At 37.6% G+C, this 18063-nt stretch overlaps 1 pseudogene; it reads left to right on the top strand.

The window, feature by feature from the left end:
• Nucleotides 1–16406: 16406 nt before the first annotated feature.
• On the top strand, nucleotides 16407–17258 carry LOC116529740 (annotated as a pseudogene).
• The last annotated feature ends 805 nt before the right edge of the window (nucleotides 17259–18063 follow it).

Below are 18063 nucleotides of genomic sequence, written 5' to 3'. Positions count from 1 at the left end.
ATCACCCTTGCCTTACAGTATTTATAGGATGGAAGTTTCATGCCAGGACAGTCAAGCTGAGAGAAATAGTGGCTATCATGGTTGCCCAACATCCAACTGGTACAACAGTAGTATCGCTCTGAGAAAGAAATCACTGTCCTCATGCCCAGGTCTAGAGCACTGGCACAGTGAGAAAAGCAGCCCAAAAGAACAGACAGTTCTACATTATCCTAATAGGGCTGACTTTATTTAGAACACAGTGCAGAAGGTTCAAGCTTTTGAATGTTGTCAGTATCAATGAATATTTTGCCCATCAGCAATTCAGAGGAGGCTGGTATTCCATGATAAGAGTAAGCAAAATTTTAGCTAAGCTAGAATTTTAACCCATAAAAGGAAAGAAAGCACCAATTAGCCCTCCTGCGGTAAGAATGTCTCCATCTCTGCTGGCAGGATGGCTGAATAGGAATAGTTCTGGTCTGCAGCTCCCCATGAGACAAACCCAAAATGTGGGTGATTTCTGCATTTCCAACTGAGACCAGGAGATTCTCTCATGTGCCTACACCACCAGGGACCTGGGTTTCAAGCATAAAATTAGGTGGCTGTTTGGGTAGACACCGAGCTAGCTGCAGGAGTTTTTATTTGTACCCCAGCGGTGCCTGGAACTCCAGGAAGACAGAACCCTTCATGGCCCTGGAAAGGAGACAAAAGCCAGGGAGCCAAGTGGTCTCACTCAGAGGGTTCTACTCCCATGAAGCCCAGCAAGCTAAGATCCACTGGCTTGAAATTCGTGCTGACAGTACAGCAGTCTGAAGTCAATGTGGGACACTTGAGCTTGATGGGGCTAGGGGCGCCTGCCAGTACTGAGGCTTCAGTAGCCAGTTTTCCCCTCACAGTGTTAACAAAGCAACCAGGAAGTCTGGACTGTGCAGAGCTCACTGGAGCACAGCAAAGTGGCTGTGGCTAGACTGCCTCTCTAGATTCCTTCTCACTGGGCAGGACATCTCTGAAAGAAAGGCAGCAGCCCAAGTCAGGGGCTTATAGATGAAACTCTCATCTCCCTGGGACAGGGCGCACATGGCGGGAGGTGCGGCTGTGGGTTCTAAACTTAAGCAGGATCTCCCAGCACAGCACTGCAGCTCTGCCAAGAGACAGACTGCCTCCTCAAGTCGGTCCCTGACCCCTGTGCCTCCTCACTGGAAGACACCTCCCAACAGGACTCAACAGACACCTCATACAAGAGAGCTCCAGCTGGCATCAGGCAGGTAATTCTCTGAAACAAAGCTTCCACAGGAAGGAGCAAGCAGCAATCTTTGCTGTTTGGCAGCCTCCACTGGTGACAGCCAACCCAACAGGGTCTGGAGTGGACCTCCAGCAAAGTCTAGCAGACCAGCAGAAGAGAGGCCATTTAGAAGGAAAAGTAAGAAACAGAAAGCAGTAACATCAACAAAAAGGATGCCCACATAAAAACCCCATCTAAATACCATCAGCATCAAAGATCAAAGGTAGTTAAATCCACAAAGATGAGGAAAAACCAGCATGCCTCTTCTCTCCAGCAAGAGCACAAAACTGGATGGAGAAAGATTTAGACGAATTGACAGAGTAGTCTTCAGAAGGTGAATAATAACAAACTCCTCTGAGCTGAAGAAGCATGTTCTAACTCAATGCAAGGAAGCTAAGAACCTTGATAAAAGGTTACAGGAAATGTTAACTAGAATAACCAGTTCAGAGAAAAACACAAATGACCTGATAGAGCTGAAAAACACAGCACAAGAATTTCATGAAGCATACACAAGTATCAACAGCCAAATTAATCAAATAAAAGAAAGAGTATCAGAGACTGAAGACCAACTTAATAAAATAAAGCATGAAGACAAGATTAGAGAAAAAAGAACATAAAGGAATGAACAGGACATCCGCCAAGATGGCTGAATAGGAAAACCTCCTGTCTGCAGGTCTCAGCAAGAGCAATCCAGAAAACGAGTGATCTCCACTTGTCCAACCAAGGTACTAGGTTCATCTCATTGGGACTGGTTAGATGGTGAGTACAGCCCAAGGAGGGCAAGCTGAAGCAGGGTGGGGTGTCACTTCACCTAGGAAGTGGAAGGGGCCAGAGAACTCCCTCTCCTAGCCAAGGGAAGCCATTAGGAACGTATCCCAACACACTGGCATTCTGACTCAGATACTGTGCTTTTCCCATGGTCATCATAACCTGCAGACCAGGAGATTCCCTACCATGCCTATAATACAAGTGGCCCGAGTTTCCAGGACAAAACTGGACAGCTGTTTTAGACGCAGCAGGTTTTTTTTTTTTTCCCCTCATACCAAGAGTGGCACCTGGAAATGCAGAGATCACTTGGCTTCTGAATTGCTCTTGCTGGGAACTGTGGACTGGAGGTTTTCCTATTTAGCCCTCTTGGTGGAAGTCCTGTTTATTACCCTGAAAAAGGGGGTTAAGCCAGGCAGCCAAGTGATCTGGCTCAGCAGGTCTCACCCCCATAAAGACCAGCAAGCTAAGATCCACTGGCTTAGAATTCTTGCAGCCAGCACAGCAGTCTGAGCTCAACCTGGGATTTTCAAGCTTGGTGTGGGTTGGGACGCCCACCAGTGCTGAGGCTTCCAACTCAGTTTTAACCTCTCCTGTGTAAACACAATCTCCACAAAGTTTACACGGCAACTGGGCAGAACCCACAGCAGCTCAGCAAGGCCTCTGCAGGCAGACTGTCAACTAGACTCCCTTCTGGCTGGGCAGGGCATCTCTGAAAAAAGGCAGCAGCCCATCAGGTATTTATAAATACAGTTCCCACCTTCCTGGGACACAGCAACTGGGAATAGGGGTAGCTGTGGGTACTGCTTCAGCAAACTTAAACATCTCTGCCTGGCAGCTATGAAGGGAGCAACAGATCTCCCAGCACAGCACTTGAGCTCTGAGAAGGGACAGACTGCCTCCTCAAGTGGCTCCCTGACCGCACTGTATCTTGAATGGGAGACACTTCATACAGGAGAGCTCTGGCTGACATCTTACAGGTACCTGTCTGGGACAAAGCTACCAGAGGAAAGAACAGGCAGCAATCTTTGCTGTTACGCAGCACTTGCAGGTGTTTTCCAGGCAAGAAGGGTCTACAGTGGACCCGCAGCAGACATGAAACAGAGGAGCCTAACTGTGAAAAGGAAAACTAACAAAGAGAAATAAACAACTTCAACATCAACAAAAGGACGTCCACTTAGAGAATCCATCTATAAGTCACCAACTTCAATGACCAAAAGTAGATAAATCAATGAAGACAGGAAGAAACCAGTGAAAACAGGATGAAATCACCAAAAACCAGAATGCCTCTTCTCCTCCAAGGGATCACAACTCCTCACCAGCAAAAGAACAAAACTAGATGGAGAATGAGTTTGACAAACTGCCAGGAGCAAGCTTCAGAAAGTGGGTAATAACAAACTATTCCGAGCTAAAGGAGCATGTTCTAAACCAATGCAAGGAAACTAAGAACCTTAAAAAAAGATTAGATGAAATGCTAACTAGAATAACCAGCTTAGAGAAGAACATAAACCACTTGATGGAATTGAAACACACAGCATGTGAAATTCATGAAGCTTACACAAGTTTCAATAGCCAAACTGAGCAAGTGGAAGAAAGGATATCAGAGATTGAAGGTCAACTCTATAAAATAAAATGAGAAGGCAAGATTAGAGAAAAATAGTGAAAAGAAATGAACAAAGCCTCCAAGAAATATGTCACTATGTGAAAAGACAAAATCTACTTTTGATCAGTGTATCTCAAAGTGATGGGAGAATGAAATCAACTTGGAAAACACTCTTCAGCATATTATCCAGGAGAACTTCCCCAACCTAGCAAGGCAGGTCAGCATTCAAATCTAGAAAATACATAGACCACCACAAAGATATTCCTCGAGAAGAGCAGCCCCAAGGTACCTAGTTGTGAGATTCACCAGGATTGAAATGAAGGAAAAAATGCTAGGAGAAGCCAGAGAAAAGTCAACATTACCCACAAAGGGAAGCCTATCACACTCACAGTGGACCTCTTGGCAGAAACTCTACAAGTCAGAAGAGAGTGGGGGCCAATATTCAACATCCTTAAGAAAGTGATTTTCAACCCATAATTTCATATCCAGCCAAACTAAGCTTCATAAGCAAAGGAGAAATAAAATCCTTTATGGAGAAGCAATTGCTGAAATTTTGTCACCACCAGGCCTGCCTTACAAGAGCTCCTGAAGGAAGCATTAAATATGGAAAGGAACAACCAGTACCAACCACTGCAAAAATGTACCAAATTGTAATGACCATTGACACTATGAAGAAACTGCATCAACTAATGGGCAAAACAATCAGCTAGCATCAAAATGGCAGGATCAAATTCACATATAACAATATTAACCTTAAATGTAAATGGGCTAAATGCAGCAATGAAAAGACACAGACTGGCAAATTGGATAAAGAGTCAAGACCCATCAGTTTGCTTCACTCAGGAGACCTATCATGTGCAAAGACATAAATAGGCTAAAAATAAAGGGATGGAGGAAGATTTACCACGCAAATGGAGAACCACAACAAAAAAACCCCCAGGGGTTGCAATCCTACTCTCAGATAAAATAGACTTTAACCAACAAAGATCAGAAGAGACAAAGAAGGGCATTACATTATGGTAAAAGGATCAATGCAACAAGAAGAGCTAACTATCCTAAATATGTATGCAGTAAATACAGGAGCACCCATATACATAAAGCAAGTTTTTAATGACCTACAAAGGGACTTAGACTCCCACACAATAATGAGACATGTTGACACACCACTGTGGCAAATCAACAAGACAGAAAATTAAAAAGGATATCCAGGACTTGAACTCAAATCTGGACCAAGTGGACCTAACAGACATCTGTAGAACTGTCCACCCCAACCCTACAGAATATACATTCTTCTGAGCACCACATCACACTTATTCTAAAATTGGCCACATAATTGGAAGTAAAACACTCCTCAACAAATGACAAAGAATGCAAATCATTACAAACAGTCTCTCAGACCACAGTGCAATTAAATTAGAACTCAGGATTAAGAAACACACTCTAAACTGCACACCTAAATGGAAACTAAACAGCCTGCTCCTGAATGACTACTGGATAAATAATCAAATGAAGGCAGAAATAAAGATGTTCTTTGAAACCAATGAGAACAAAGACACAACATACCAGAATCTCTGGGACACATTTAAAGCAGTGTCTAGAGGGAAATTTATAGTACTAAATGCCCAGAAGAGAAGCGAGGAAACATCTAAACTTGACACCCTAACAACATCATGATTAAAAGAACTAGAGGAGGAAGATTAAACAGATTCAAAGCTAGCAGAAGACAAGAAATAACTAAGATCATAGCAGAACTGAAGGAGATAGAGACACAAAAACCCATAAAAAAAAAATCAACAAATCCAGGATCTGGCTTTTTGAAAACATCAACAAAATAGGTAGACCACTAGCTGGACTAATAAAAAAGAAAAGAAAGAAGAATCAAATAGGTGCAATAAAAAATAAAAGGGATATCACCATCGATCCCACAGAAATACACACTCCCACCAGGGATTACTATAAACACCCCTATGCAAATAAACCAGTAAATCTTTAAGAAATGGATAAATTTTGGGAAACTTACATCCTCCCAAGAGTAAACCAGAATGAAGCTGAATCCCTGAATAGACCAATAAAATGGTCTGAAATTGAGATGGCAGTTAATACCCTAGCAACCAAAAAAATGTCCAGGACCAGATGGTTTCAAACTGAATTTTACCAATCACATAAAGAGAGTATCAGTCGTTCTGAAGCTATTGTAAACAATACAAAAAGAGGGAGTCCTCCCTAACTCATTTTAAGAGACCACAATCATCCTGATACCAAAACCTGGCAGAGACATAATTAAAAAAGAAAATTTCAGGCCACTATCTATGATGAACATTGATGTGAAAATCCTCAATAAAATACTGGCAAACTGAATCCAACAGCACATCAAAAACCTCATCCATCATGATCAAGTTGGATTCATCCTTGGGATGCAAGGCTGGTTAAACATATGCAAATCTATAAACGTAATCCATCACATAAATAGAACCAAAGACAAAAACCATATGATTATCTCAATAGATGCAGAGAAGGCCTTTGACAAATTTCAACAGCCCTTTATGCTAAAAATTCTCAATAAATTAGGTATCAATGAAACATATCTCAAAATAGTAAGAGCTATTTATGACAAATCCCCAGCAGATATCATACTGAACAGGCAAAACCCGGAAGCATTCCCTTTGAAAACTGACACAAGACAAGGATGCCCTCTCTCACAACTCCTATTCAACATAGTATTGGAAGTTCTGGCCAGAACACTCAGGCAAGAAAAAGAAAGGTTATTCATTAAGAAAAGAGGAAGTCAAATTTTCTCTATTTGCTGATGACATGATTGATTGTATATTTAGAAGGCCCTGTCATCTCAGCCCAAAATCTCCTTAAGCTGATAAGCAACTTCAGCAAAGTCTGAGGATACAAAATCAATGTGCAAAAATCACAAGGATTCCTATACACCAAAGAGTCAAACAGAGCCAAATCACGAGTGAACTCCCTTTCACAATTGCTACAAAGAGAATAAAATACCTAGGAATACAACTAACAAGGGATGTGAAGGACCTCTTCAAGGAGAACAACAAATCACAGCTCAAGGAACTAAGAGAGGGTACACACAGATGGAAAAAAAATTCTACACTCATGGTTAGAAAGAATCACTATCATGAAAATGGCCATACTGCCCAAAATAATTTATAGATTCCCCATCAATGTTATCCCCATCAAGATATCATTGACTTTCTTCATAGAATTGGAAAAATACACCTTAAACTTCATATGGAACCAAAATAGAGCATGTATAGGCAAGATAATCCTAAGCAAAAAAACAAAAACAAAACAAAACAAAAAACTACTGACTTCAAACTATACTACAAGGATACAGTAATCAAAACAGTATGGTATTGGCACCAAAACAGAGATATACACCAATGGCACAGAACAGAGTCTTCAGAAATAATGCTACACATCTATAACTATCTGATCTTTGACAAACCTGACAAAAACAAGCAATGGGGAAATGATTCCTTATTTAATAAATGCTGTTGGGAAAACTGGCTAGTCATATACAGAAAGCTGAAACTAGATCCTTTCATTACACCTTATACAAAAATTAACTCCAGATGAGTTAGATTTAAACAGAAGACCTAACGCCCTAACAAAATCTAGAAGAAAACCTATGCAATACCATTCAGGACATAGGCATGGGCAAGGACTTCATGACTGAAACACCAAAAGCAATGGCGACGAAAGCCAAAATAGACAAATGGGATCTAATTAAACTTAAGAGCTTCTGCACAGCAATAGAAACTATCAATGGAGTATACCAGCAACCAACAGAATGGGAAAAAATTTTTGCAATTTACCCATCTGACAAAAGGCTAATATCCAGAATCTACAAAGAATTTAAACTAATTTACTTGAAGAAAACAAACAACCCCACCAAAAAGTAGGCAAAGGATATGAACAGACACTTCTCAAAAGAAGACATTTATGCAGTCAACAAACATGAAAAAAAGCTCATCATCACTGGTCATTAGAGAAATGCAAATCAAAACCACATTGAGATACCACCTCATGCCACTTAGAATGGGAATCTTTAAAAAGTCAGGAGACAACAGATGCTGGTGAGGATATGTAGAAAAAGGAACACTTTTACACTGTTGGTGGGAGTGTAAATTAATTCAACCATTGTGGAAGACACTGTGGCAATTCCTCAAGGATCTAGAAACAGAAATACCATTTGATCCAGCAATCCCATTACTGGGTATATACCCACAGGATTATAAATGATTCTATTATAAAGATACATGCACACATATGTTCACTGAAGCACTGTTCAAAATACTTGGAACCAACCCAACTGCCCATCAATGATAGACTTGATAAAGAAAAGGTGGCACATATATACCATGGAATACTATCCAGCCATAAATAAGGATAAGTTCATGTCTTTTGCAGAGACATGGATGAGGCTGGAAATCATCATTCTCAGCAAACTGACACAAGAACAGAAAACCACATACTGCATGTTCTCACTCATAAGTGGGTATTGAACAATGAGAACACACCGACACAGGGAGAGGAACAACATACACCAAGGCCTGGTGGGTGGGGGGTTAGGGGAGGAATAGCAGGGAGTTGGGGGGTTGGGCAGGGATAGCATTAGGAGAAATACCTAAGATAGATGATGGGGTGATGGATGCAGCAACCTGTCGCCATGGCATGTATATACCTATGTAACAAACCTGCAGGATCTGCACATGTACCCCAGAACTTAAAAGTATAATACATAATTTAAAAAAAAATCAGGATATAACAGATGCTGGAGAGGATATGGAGAAATGGGAATGCTTTTACACTGTTGGTGGGAGGGTAAATTAGTTCAACCATTGTGGAAGACAGTGTGGCTATTCCTCAAGGATTTAGAAATAGAAATACCATTTGACCCAGCAATCCCATTACTTGATATATATGCAAAGGATTAAAAATCATTCTATTATAAAAACATATGCACGTGTATGTTTTTGTGGCACTTTTCATAATAGCAAAGACTAAGAATTGACACAAATGCCCATCAGTGATAGACTGGGTAAAGAAAATGTGGCACATATACACCATGGAATACTGTGGAGCCATAAAAAAGGATGAGTTCATTCCTTTTGCAGGGTTATGGACGAAGCTGGAAATAATGACTCTTAGCAAACTGACACAAGAATAGAACACCAAACACTGTATGCTCTCACTTATAAGTGGGTGTTGAACAATGAGAACACATGAACACAGGGAGGGCCTGTCACACACTGGGGCCTGTCAGGGGTGGGGGGCTAGGGGAAGTATAGTAGGGGATGGGAAGATTGGGTAAGGATTTCATTAGCAGAAATACCTAATGTAGATGATGGTGTGAAGGATGCAGGAAAATACCATGGCACGTGTATACCTTTGCAACAAACCTGCATGTTCTGCAAATGTACCCCAGAACTTAAAGTATAATAAATGAATTAAAAAAAGAGGGGGGGAATGAAGAAAGCCTCCAACAAATAAGGGACTATGTGAAAAGACCAAATCTACATTTGATTGACATACCTGAAAGTGATAGGGAGAATGTAACCAAGTTGGAAAACACACATCAGGATATTATCCAGAAGAACTTCACCAGCGTAGCAAGGCAGGCCAATATTCAAAATCAGGAAATACAGAGAACACTTCTAAGATACTCCTCGAGAAGAGCAACCCCAAGTTTATAATCATCAGATTCTCCAAAGTTGAAATGAAGGAAAAAATGTTAAAGGCAGCCAGAGAGAAAAGGTCAGGCAAGCTACAAAGGGAATCCCATCAGACTAACAGTAGATGTCTCTGAAAGAAATCCTACAAGCCAGAAGAGAGTAGGGGCCAATATGCAACATTCTTAAAGAAAAGAGTTTTTAACCTGATTTCATAAGCTAATGAGCTAAGCTTCATAAGGGAAGAAGAAATAAAAATCCTTTACAGACAAGCAAATGGTGAGGAATTTTGTCACCACCAGGTCTGTCTTATAAGAACTCCTGAAGAAAGCACTAAATACGGAAAAGGAACAACCAGTAGCAGCCACTGAAAAAACATAACAAAATATAAAGACCAACCACAGTATGGAAAAAAACCTACATCAACCAATGTGCAAAATTACTAACTAGCATCATGATGATGGGATCAATTTCACACCTAACAGTATTAATCTTAAATGTAAATAGGCTACATGCCCCAATTAAAAGACACAGACTGGCAAATTAAATAGAGTCAAGACCCATTGGTGTGCTGTATTCAGGAGACTCATCTCACATGCAAAGACGCATATAGACTCAAAGGGATGGAGGAATATTTACCAAGCAAAAGATTAAAAAAAAAAAGCAGGGGTTACAATCCTAGTCTCTGATGAAATAGACTTTAAATAAACAAAGATTTAAAAAGACAAGGAAGGACATTACATAATGGTAAATGGATCAATGAATCAATGCCACAAGAAGAGTTAACTGTCCTAAATATATATACACCTAATACAGGAGCACCCAGATTTATAAAGCAAGTTCTTAGAGATCTACAAAGAGATTCAGACTCCCACAAAATAATAGAGTGAGATTTTAACACCCTGCTGTCAATGTTAGACACATCACTGAGACAGAAAATTAACAAGTATATTCAGGACTTGAAGTCAGCTCTGCACCAAGAGGACCTAATAGACAAATAAAGGACTCTCACCTTAAATCAACAGAATATACACTCCTCTCAGTGCCACAAAGCACTGACTCTAAAATTGACCACATAGTTGGAATTGAAAAACTCCATAGCAAATGCAAAAGAACAGAAATCGTAACAAACAGTCCTCAGACCACAGGGCAATTGAATGAATTAGAATTTAGGATTAAAAAACTCACTGCAAACTGCACAACCACATGGAAACTTAAAAACCTGCTCCTGAATGACTACTGACTAAATAACAAAATTAAGGCAGAAATAAGTTTTTTGAAACCAATGAGAACAAAGACACAGTGTACCAGAATACCTGGGACACAGCTAAAGCAGTGTTAAGAGGGAAATTTATAACACTAAATGTCCACATCAGAAAGCAGGAAAGATCTAAAATTGACACTGAAACATCACAATGAAAACAACTAGAGAAGCAAGAGCAAATAAATTTAAAAGCTAACAGAAGACAAGAAATAACTAAGATCAGAGCAGAACTGAAAGAGATAAAGACATGAAAAATCCTTTGAAAAAAAATCAATGAATCCAGGAGCTGTTTTTTTAAAACAGATTAACAAAATAGATGGGTTACTAGCCAGACTAATAAAGAAGGAAAGAGAGAAGAATTAAAGAGACACAATAAAAAATGATAAAGGGCGTATCACCACTGATCCCATAGACATACAAACTACCGTCAGAGAATACTATAAACTCCTCCATGCAAATAAACCAGAAAATCTAGAAGAAATTGATAAACTCCTGGACATATATACCCCTCAAGACTAAACCGGGAAGAAGTCAAATCCCTAAACAGACCAATAATGAGCTCTGAAACTGAGGCAGTACTTAATAACCTACCAACCAAAAAAAAGCACATGACCAGATGGATTCACAGCCAAATTCTACCAGAAGTACAAAGACGAACTGGTACCATTCCTTCTGAAGCTATTCCAAACAACATAAAATAAGGGAATCCTCCTAACTCATTTTATGAAGCCAGCATAATCCTGGTACCAAAACCTGGCAGAGACACAACAAAAAAGAAAATTTCAGACCAATATCCTTTATGAATATTGATGCAAAAATCCTCATTAAAATACTGGCAAACTGAATCCAGCAGCACATCAAAAAGCTTATCCTCTACGATCAAGGTGGCCTCATTGCTGGGATGCAAGGCTGGTTCAACATATACAAATCAACAAATGTAATCCATTACGTAAGCAGAACCAGTGATAAAAACCACATGATTATCTCAGTAGATGCAGAAAACACCTTTGATACAATTCAACACTGCTTCATGATAAAAACAGTCAATAAACTAGGTATTAATGGAACTTATCTCACAATTATAAGAGTTATTTATGACAAACCCATAGCCACTATCATCTTGAATGTGCAAAACCTGGAAGCATTCCCTTTGAAAACTGGCACAAAACGAGGATGCCCTCTCTCACCACTCCTATTCAACATAATACTGGAAGTTCTGGCAGGGCAATCAGGCAAGAGAAAGAAATAAAGGTATTCAAATAGGGAGAGAGGAAGTCAAATGTTCACTCTTTGCAGATGATATGATCATGTATTTAGAAAATCCCATCATCTCAGCCCCAAAACCCCTTAAGCTGATTAGCAACTTCAGCAGTCTCAGGATACAAACTCAAGGTGCAGAAATCACAAGCATTCCTACACACCAATAATAGCCAAATCATGAGTGAACTGCCATTCAGAACTACAACAAAGAAAATAAAATACCTAGGAATATAACTTACAAGGGATGAGAAGGACCTCTTCAAGGAAAACTACAAACCACTACTCAGAGAAAAAAGACACAAACAAATGGAAAAATATTCCATGCTCATGGATAGGAAGAATCATTATCATGAAAATGGCCATAATGCTCAAAGAAATTTTTAGATTCAATTCTATTCCCATCAAACTATCATTGACTTTCTTCACAAAACTAGAAAAAACTAACTGAAATTTCATATGGAACCAGAAAAGAATCTGTATAGCCAAGACAATCCTAAGCAAAAAGAACAAAAATGGAGGCATCACCCTACCTGACTTCAAGTTATACTACAAGGATACAGTAACCAAAAAAGCATGGTACTGGTACCAAAACAGATAAATAAACCAATGGAACAGTACAGAGGCCTCAGAAGTAACACCACCGTCTACGACGATCTGATCTTCAACAAATCAGACAAAAGCAATGGGGAAAGGATTCCCTATTTAACAAGTGGTGCTGGGGAAACCAGCTAGCCATATACAGAAAATTGACACTGGATCCCCTCCTTATACCTTATACAAAAATTAACTCCAGATGTATTAAAGACTTAAATCTAAAACCATAAAAACCTTAGAAGAAAACATAGGCAATACTATTGAGGATATAGGCATAGGCAAAGACTTCATAACAAAAACGCCAAAAGCAATGGCAATAAAAATCAAAATTGACAAATGGGATCTAATTAAACTAAGGAGCTTTTGCACAGCAAAAGAAACTACTATGAGTGAACTGGCAACCTATAGATGGGACAAAATTTTTGCAATCATATCCATCTGACAAAGGGCTAATATCCAGAATCTACAAAAAAAACTTAAACAAATTTACAAGAGAAAAACAAGCAACCCCATCAAAAAGTGGGTAAAGGATATGAAAAGACACTTCTCAAAGGAAGACAACATTTATGCAGCTAGGAAACTTATGAAAAAAAGCTCATCATTACTTGTCATTAGAGAAATGCAAATCAAAACCACATTGAGATAGCATTTCACCTCAGAATGATGATCATTAAAAAGTCAGAAAGCAACAGAGGCTGGAGAGGATGTGGTAAAATAGGAATGTCTTTATGCTGTTGGTGGGAGTGTAAATTAGTTAAACCACTGGAAGACAGTGTGGCAATTTCTCAAGGATCTGGAACTAGAAATACCATTTGACCCAGCAATCCCATTACTGGGTACATACCCAAAGGATTATAAATCATTCTATTATAAAGACACATGCACACGTATGTTTTTATGGCACTGTTCATAATAGTGGAGACTTGGAACCAACCCAAATGTCCCTCAATGATAGACTGGATAAAGAAAATGTGGCACATATACACCATAAAATACTAGGCAGCATAAAAAAGGATGAGTTCATTTCTTTTGTAGGGAGATGGGTGAAGCCATTATTCTCAGCAAATTAAAACAGGAACAGAAAACCAAACACTGCATGTTCCCACTCAGAAGTGGGAGCTGAACAATGGCAACATATGGACACAGGAAGGAGAAAATCATACACTGGAGCCTGTCAGGGCTGGGGAGGAGGAGGAGGTAGAGTATTAGAACAAATAACTAATGCATGTGGGGCTTAAAACCTAGATAGCAGATTAAGGGGTGCAGCAAACCACCATGGCACATGTATACCTATGTAACAAACCTGTACATTCTGCACGTGTATCCCAGAACTTAAAGTATAATAATAAGAGTAGAAGAACAAGTCTTAATGACTAGCATCAAAGATTAACCCAACAAACCTTCTTAATTTAGTCAGACTGTGGGGCAACTTATACCTTTGAGCATTGTTGAAAACAATGGCACAATTATTGGAGGCTAACAGCTGAGTATGGCACCAATATAGGCAGACCAATTAGAAGCTCAACAGAAATGAGAAAAGACACTTAAAGCAAAACTAACTAAAACCACTTTTATCCATGGAAGTTGGTGGTGGATAGGTTGACTGTGCACATACCCAAAGCTGTGACCTCTGAGATGCAACATCAGAGGATGTACACTATAGAGTGATTGACTTCACTGAAATACTAAGCCACTAAATGAATAAGTAAAAATTAAAAAAAACAAAAAAAAACTACAAACCCCTGGTTGGGAGAAAATAAATCAGTATCCAGAGTGTTGCAACAATAAATTATTCACATGTCCATAGTAAAAACTAAAAAGCTCACAAGACATGAAAACACATAGGAGACCACAACATATAAATGGAGGAGAAAGGCAGCAGAAACTTACTTTGAAAAGGCCCAGATGTCATATTTGCCCCACAAAGACTTCAAACTAGCTAAAATGAATGTATTTTAAGAACAAATAGAAACCATGCTTAAAGAAACAAAGGTCTGATGACAATACCTCATAACATAGGTAGTATCAATAAAGATATAGAAATTATAGAAAGGAACCAAATACATATTGTAGAGGTGAATAATAACTAAAATTAAAAACTCATTAAGGGGACTCAACATAAAATTTGAGCTAGCAGAGTCAGTATATTTGAAGATAGATCAATAGAGATTAAGCAATCTGAAGAACAGAGGTAAAAGAAAACAAAATAAGATATTTATTGATCTTGTTATAATTATTGTTTAGTTACTTTTTCTGCTTTTCTTAACTTCATTTTGTGGTTATAACATCTAATGTCTTTTCTTTGCTACAGTACAAATTTGTGCCCACCTGGTATTTTTATTGTTATATATATAATAATACATATGTTATAGGTCCACAAAGACAACTGTATAATTGTTGTTTTATATAATTGCCATTTAAATAATTTAATTAGAAAGACTATGGAGGCTAAGAGGAAGTGGGACAATGTATACAAAGCACTAAACAATAAAGACTGTCAACCAACAATCCTAAATCTATCAAAATTATCATTCAAAAATTAGCAAGAAATTAAAACATTCCCACATAAACAAAAACTAGATTTATCACTAACCAACCTGCCCTATATGCAAAATAAAGTCCTCTCTCCGAAATAAAAGAATATGATACATTAACTCAAATCTACACAAAGATATAAAGAACACTGATAAAGACAAATACATAGGAAAATATAAAAACAGTTAAATGTGCTTTTGTTTGTAGATCTTTTTGTCTTTTATGTGAGTTAAAATACAACTGTGTAAAGCAGCAACTGTAAGTATATGTTGATGGGCATACAATGTATAAAGACATTATTTGTGTTACAATAATAGCACAGATCTTGCAGGTGAGAACAGAATATACCTACATAATAGCAAAATTTTTATATGCTACTGAAATTAAGTTAGTAGTAATGTGAACTAGATTGTTATATGTTGAGATGTTAATTTTAACATCTAGGGAAACTACTAAGAGAGTAACATGAAGAACACAGAAAAGGAAATAAGAGATTTAAGATGGCATTTTTGAAAAAAAAATATTTCACAAAAGAAGGAACTAATTGAGAGACAGACGAATAAAAATAACATGGGACCAGTAGAAAACAAAACAATTTAAAAAATGGTAGAGATGAATCCTATCTTATCAATTATTACATTGAACGTGAGTGAACTGAACACTTAAATCAAAAGGCAGAGATATGCAAAAATGATTTTTAAGAAAAAACCATGACCTAACTATAACCATGATCTAACTATATGCTATGTACTTGAGACAAACATTAGATTCAAAGACACACACAGGTTGAAATTAAAAAGGTAGAAAGTGATATACTATGTCAATAGTAAACAAAAGAGAGCTGATATACTAATATCAGACAAAATAGACTTTAAGATAATAATTGTCACTAGAGACAAAGACATTCTTTTATAATAAAAGGCTCAATCCATCAAGAAAATATAGCAATATAAATCTGTATCCACTTAGCAACATAACACCAAGAACTCAAAGCAAAAACTAATGGGATTGGAGGAAGAAACAGACCATTAAACATTAATATTTGTAGACTTCAATATTGCACTTTCAGTAATAGATATACATTTAATCTACATATCTCTCCCTGAGCACTGCTATAGTTGAATTCTACACATATTAGTTTGTTGCATTATATATCCATTCATCTCAGAGTATTTTTAAATACTGATATTAAGTAGTGTTGTTTAATCTCCAAATGTTTGTGAATTTCCTACATTTCCTTCTCTTATTGATTTCTAATTTCATTCTATTGTACTTGGAGAACATATATTATATGATTTCTGCACTTTAAAATTCATTGAGACTTGTATCTTTGTATCTGATATATACAAAGCCATATATAGTCTTTTCTGGAGAATATTCCATGTGCCTTTAAGTAGACTGTACATTTTTTATTGTTTGGAGTGTTCTACAGACATCTATAGGGCTACTAAGTCCATAGTTTTGTTAAAGTATTTTTTTATGAAATAGAGAAGCTCATAAACTTCCAAAAAATGATTCAAAAAGGAATAGAAAACCTGATTAGACCTACAACAGGTAAAGAGATATAGCTTGTAATCAACAAATTTCCCACATAGGAAAGTCCAGGACCTGATGGTTTTGTTGCTGAATTTTACCAAGCTTTAAAAAAGAATGCCAATGCCACAGACCCATGACCCAGAGCAGCTAGGAGTTGGTGAATAGTAGCTCAAGTCTGCCATAAAATTGGCCTCCAATAAAACTGCATTGCAAAAAATGGGAAAGAAACAGAATGAAAAGAGTAAAAAAGTTGAGGAGGCAGAATCTGGAGAATCTGTGGTGGAAGAAGTACTAGATTGTTGGGTAGTGAATGGAAAGTGGAATATTTCCTGAAGTCGAAGAGATTTACAGATGCTGACAATACTTAGGAACCTGAAGAAAATTTAGATTGTCCAGGGTTGATTGAAGCATTTAATTATCAAATAACTGGCAAAGAAAAAAGATAGTACAAAAAAAAATATTTAACAGTGAATCTGACAATAGCAAATCAAAGAAGAAGAGATGCTGCTGACAAACCAAGAGGATTTGCTAGAGGCCTTGATCCTGAAAGAATAATTGGTGCCACAGACAGCAGTGGAGAATGGATGTTTCTCATGAAATGGAAAGATTAATATGAGGCAGACTTGCTGCTGGTGAAAGAGGCAAATAAGAAGTGTCCTCCTAAAATTTTAATTGATTTTTATGAAGAGAGACTAACTTGGCAATCTTGTCCAGAAGATGAAGCTCAGTAATTGTTTACTTAGTTTATATATATAATATATATGTTTTAGATATATATATGTAATTTGAGTCTTGGTTTTACATTTACTAGTGTGACGAAATACCTACATCCTAATGAAAATCAGGTTTAATATATTCGTTTTGAAAGTAGTGTTGGAAGAGTTGATGGAGTTTTACTTTTGCATCCATATGGTTACTTTGAACAAATAAAAGCTTTTTCTAGTTGCTTCCTAAAAAAATAAATAAATAAATAAAGAATGCCAAATCTGTCTCCAAAGCTTCCAAAAAAATTGAAGAGGATAAAACAGTTTTAATTCATTCCTTGATGCCAATATTATCATGATATCAAAACCAAACAAAACATTCTAGGGGAAAAGATCTGCAGACCAAAATTCTTTATGAATATAAACACAGAATTCAACATAATATTGACCAGCCAAATCCATCAACATATAAAAGACTGAAAAATTGCCCCAGATTGAAGGAAACTAAAAAGACACAATGACTAAACATAATAGAGAATTATGGATTAGATCCTGGAACAGAAAAAGAACTTTATTTAAAAACTGGTAATGTGTGAATGAAGTCTCCAGTTAACAGCATAGTACCAATGTTAGTATCATTCTGATAATTTTACTGTGCTTGTGTAGGATGCTATCATTAGGGAAAGCTAGGAAAACTAGGGAAAGGTTGATAGGAACTCTAACATCTATAGTATGTTTAAAATTATTTCAAAATAAAATATTTTTAAAGAAAGCCTCTCTCAAATCCAAATGTTCATCAAAAGTAGAAGACATAAATAAATTATTGTAGTTACATTTTGATAACATAG

The sequence above is a fragment of the Sapajus apella genome, unplaced genomic scaffold (genome assembly GCF_009761245.1).
Source record: "Sapajus apella isolate SASKATOON/1434 unplaced genomic scaffold, GSC_monkey_1.0 scaffold63, whole genome shotgun sequence".
Taxonomy (NCBI): Eukaryota; Metazoa; Chordata; class Mammalia; order Primates; family Cebidae; genus Sapajus; species Sapajus apella.
This window is presented reverse-complemented; position numbering and strand designations above follow the sequence as displayed.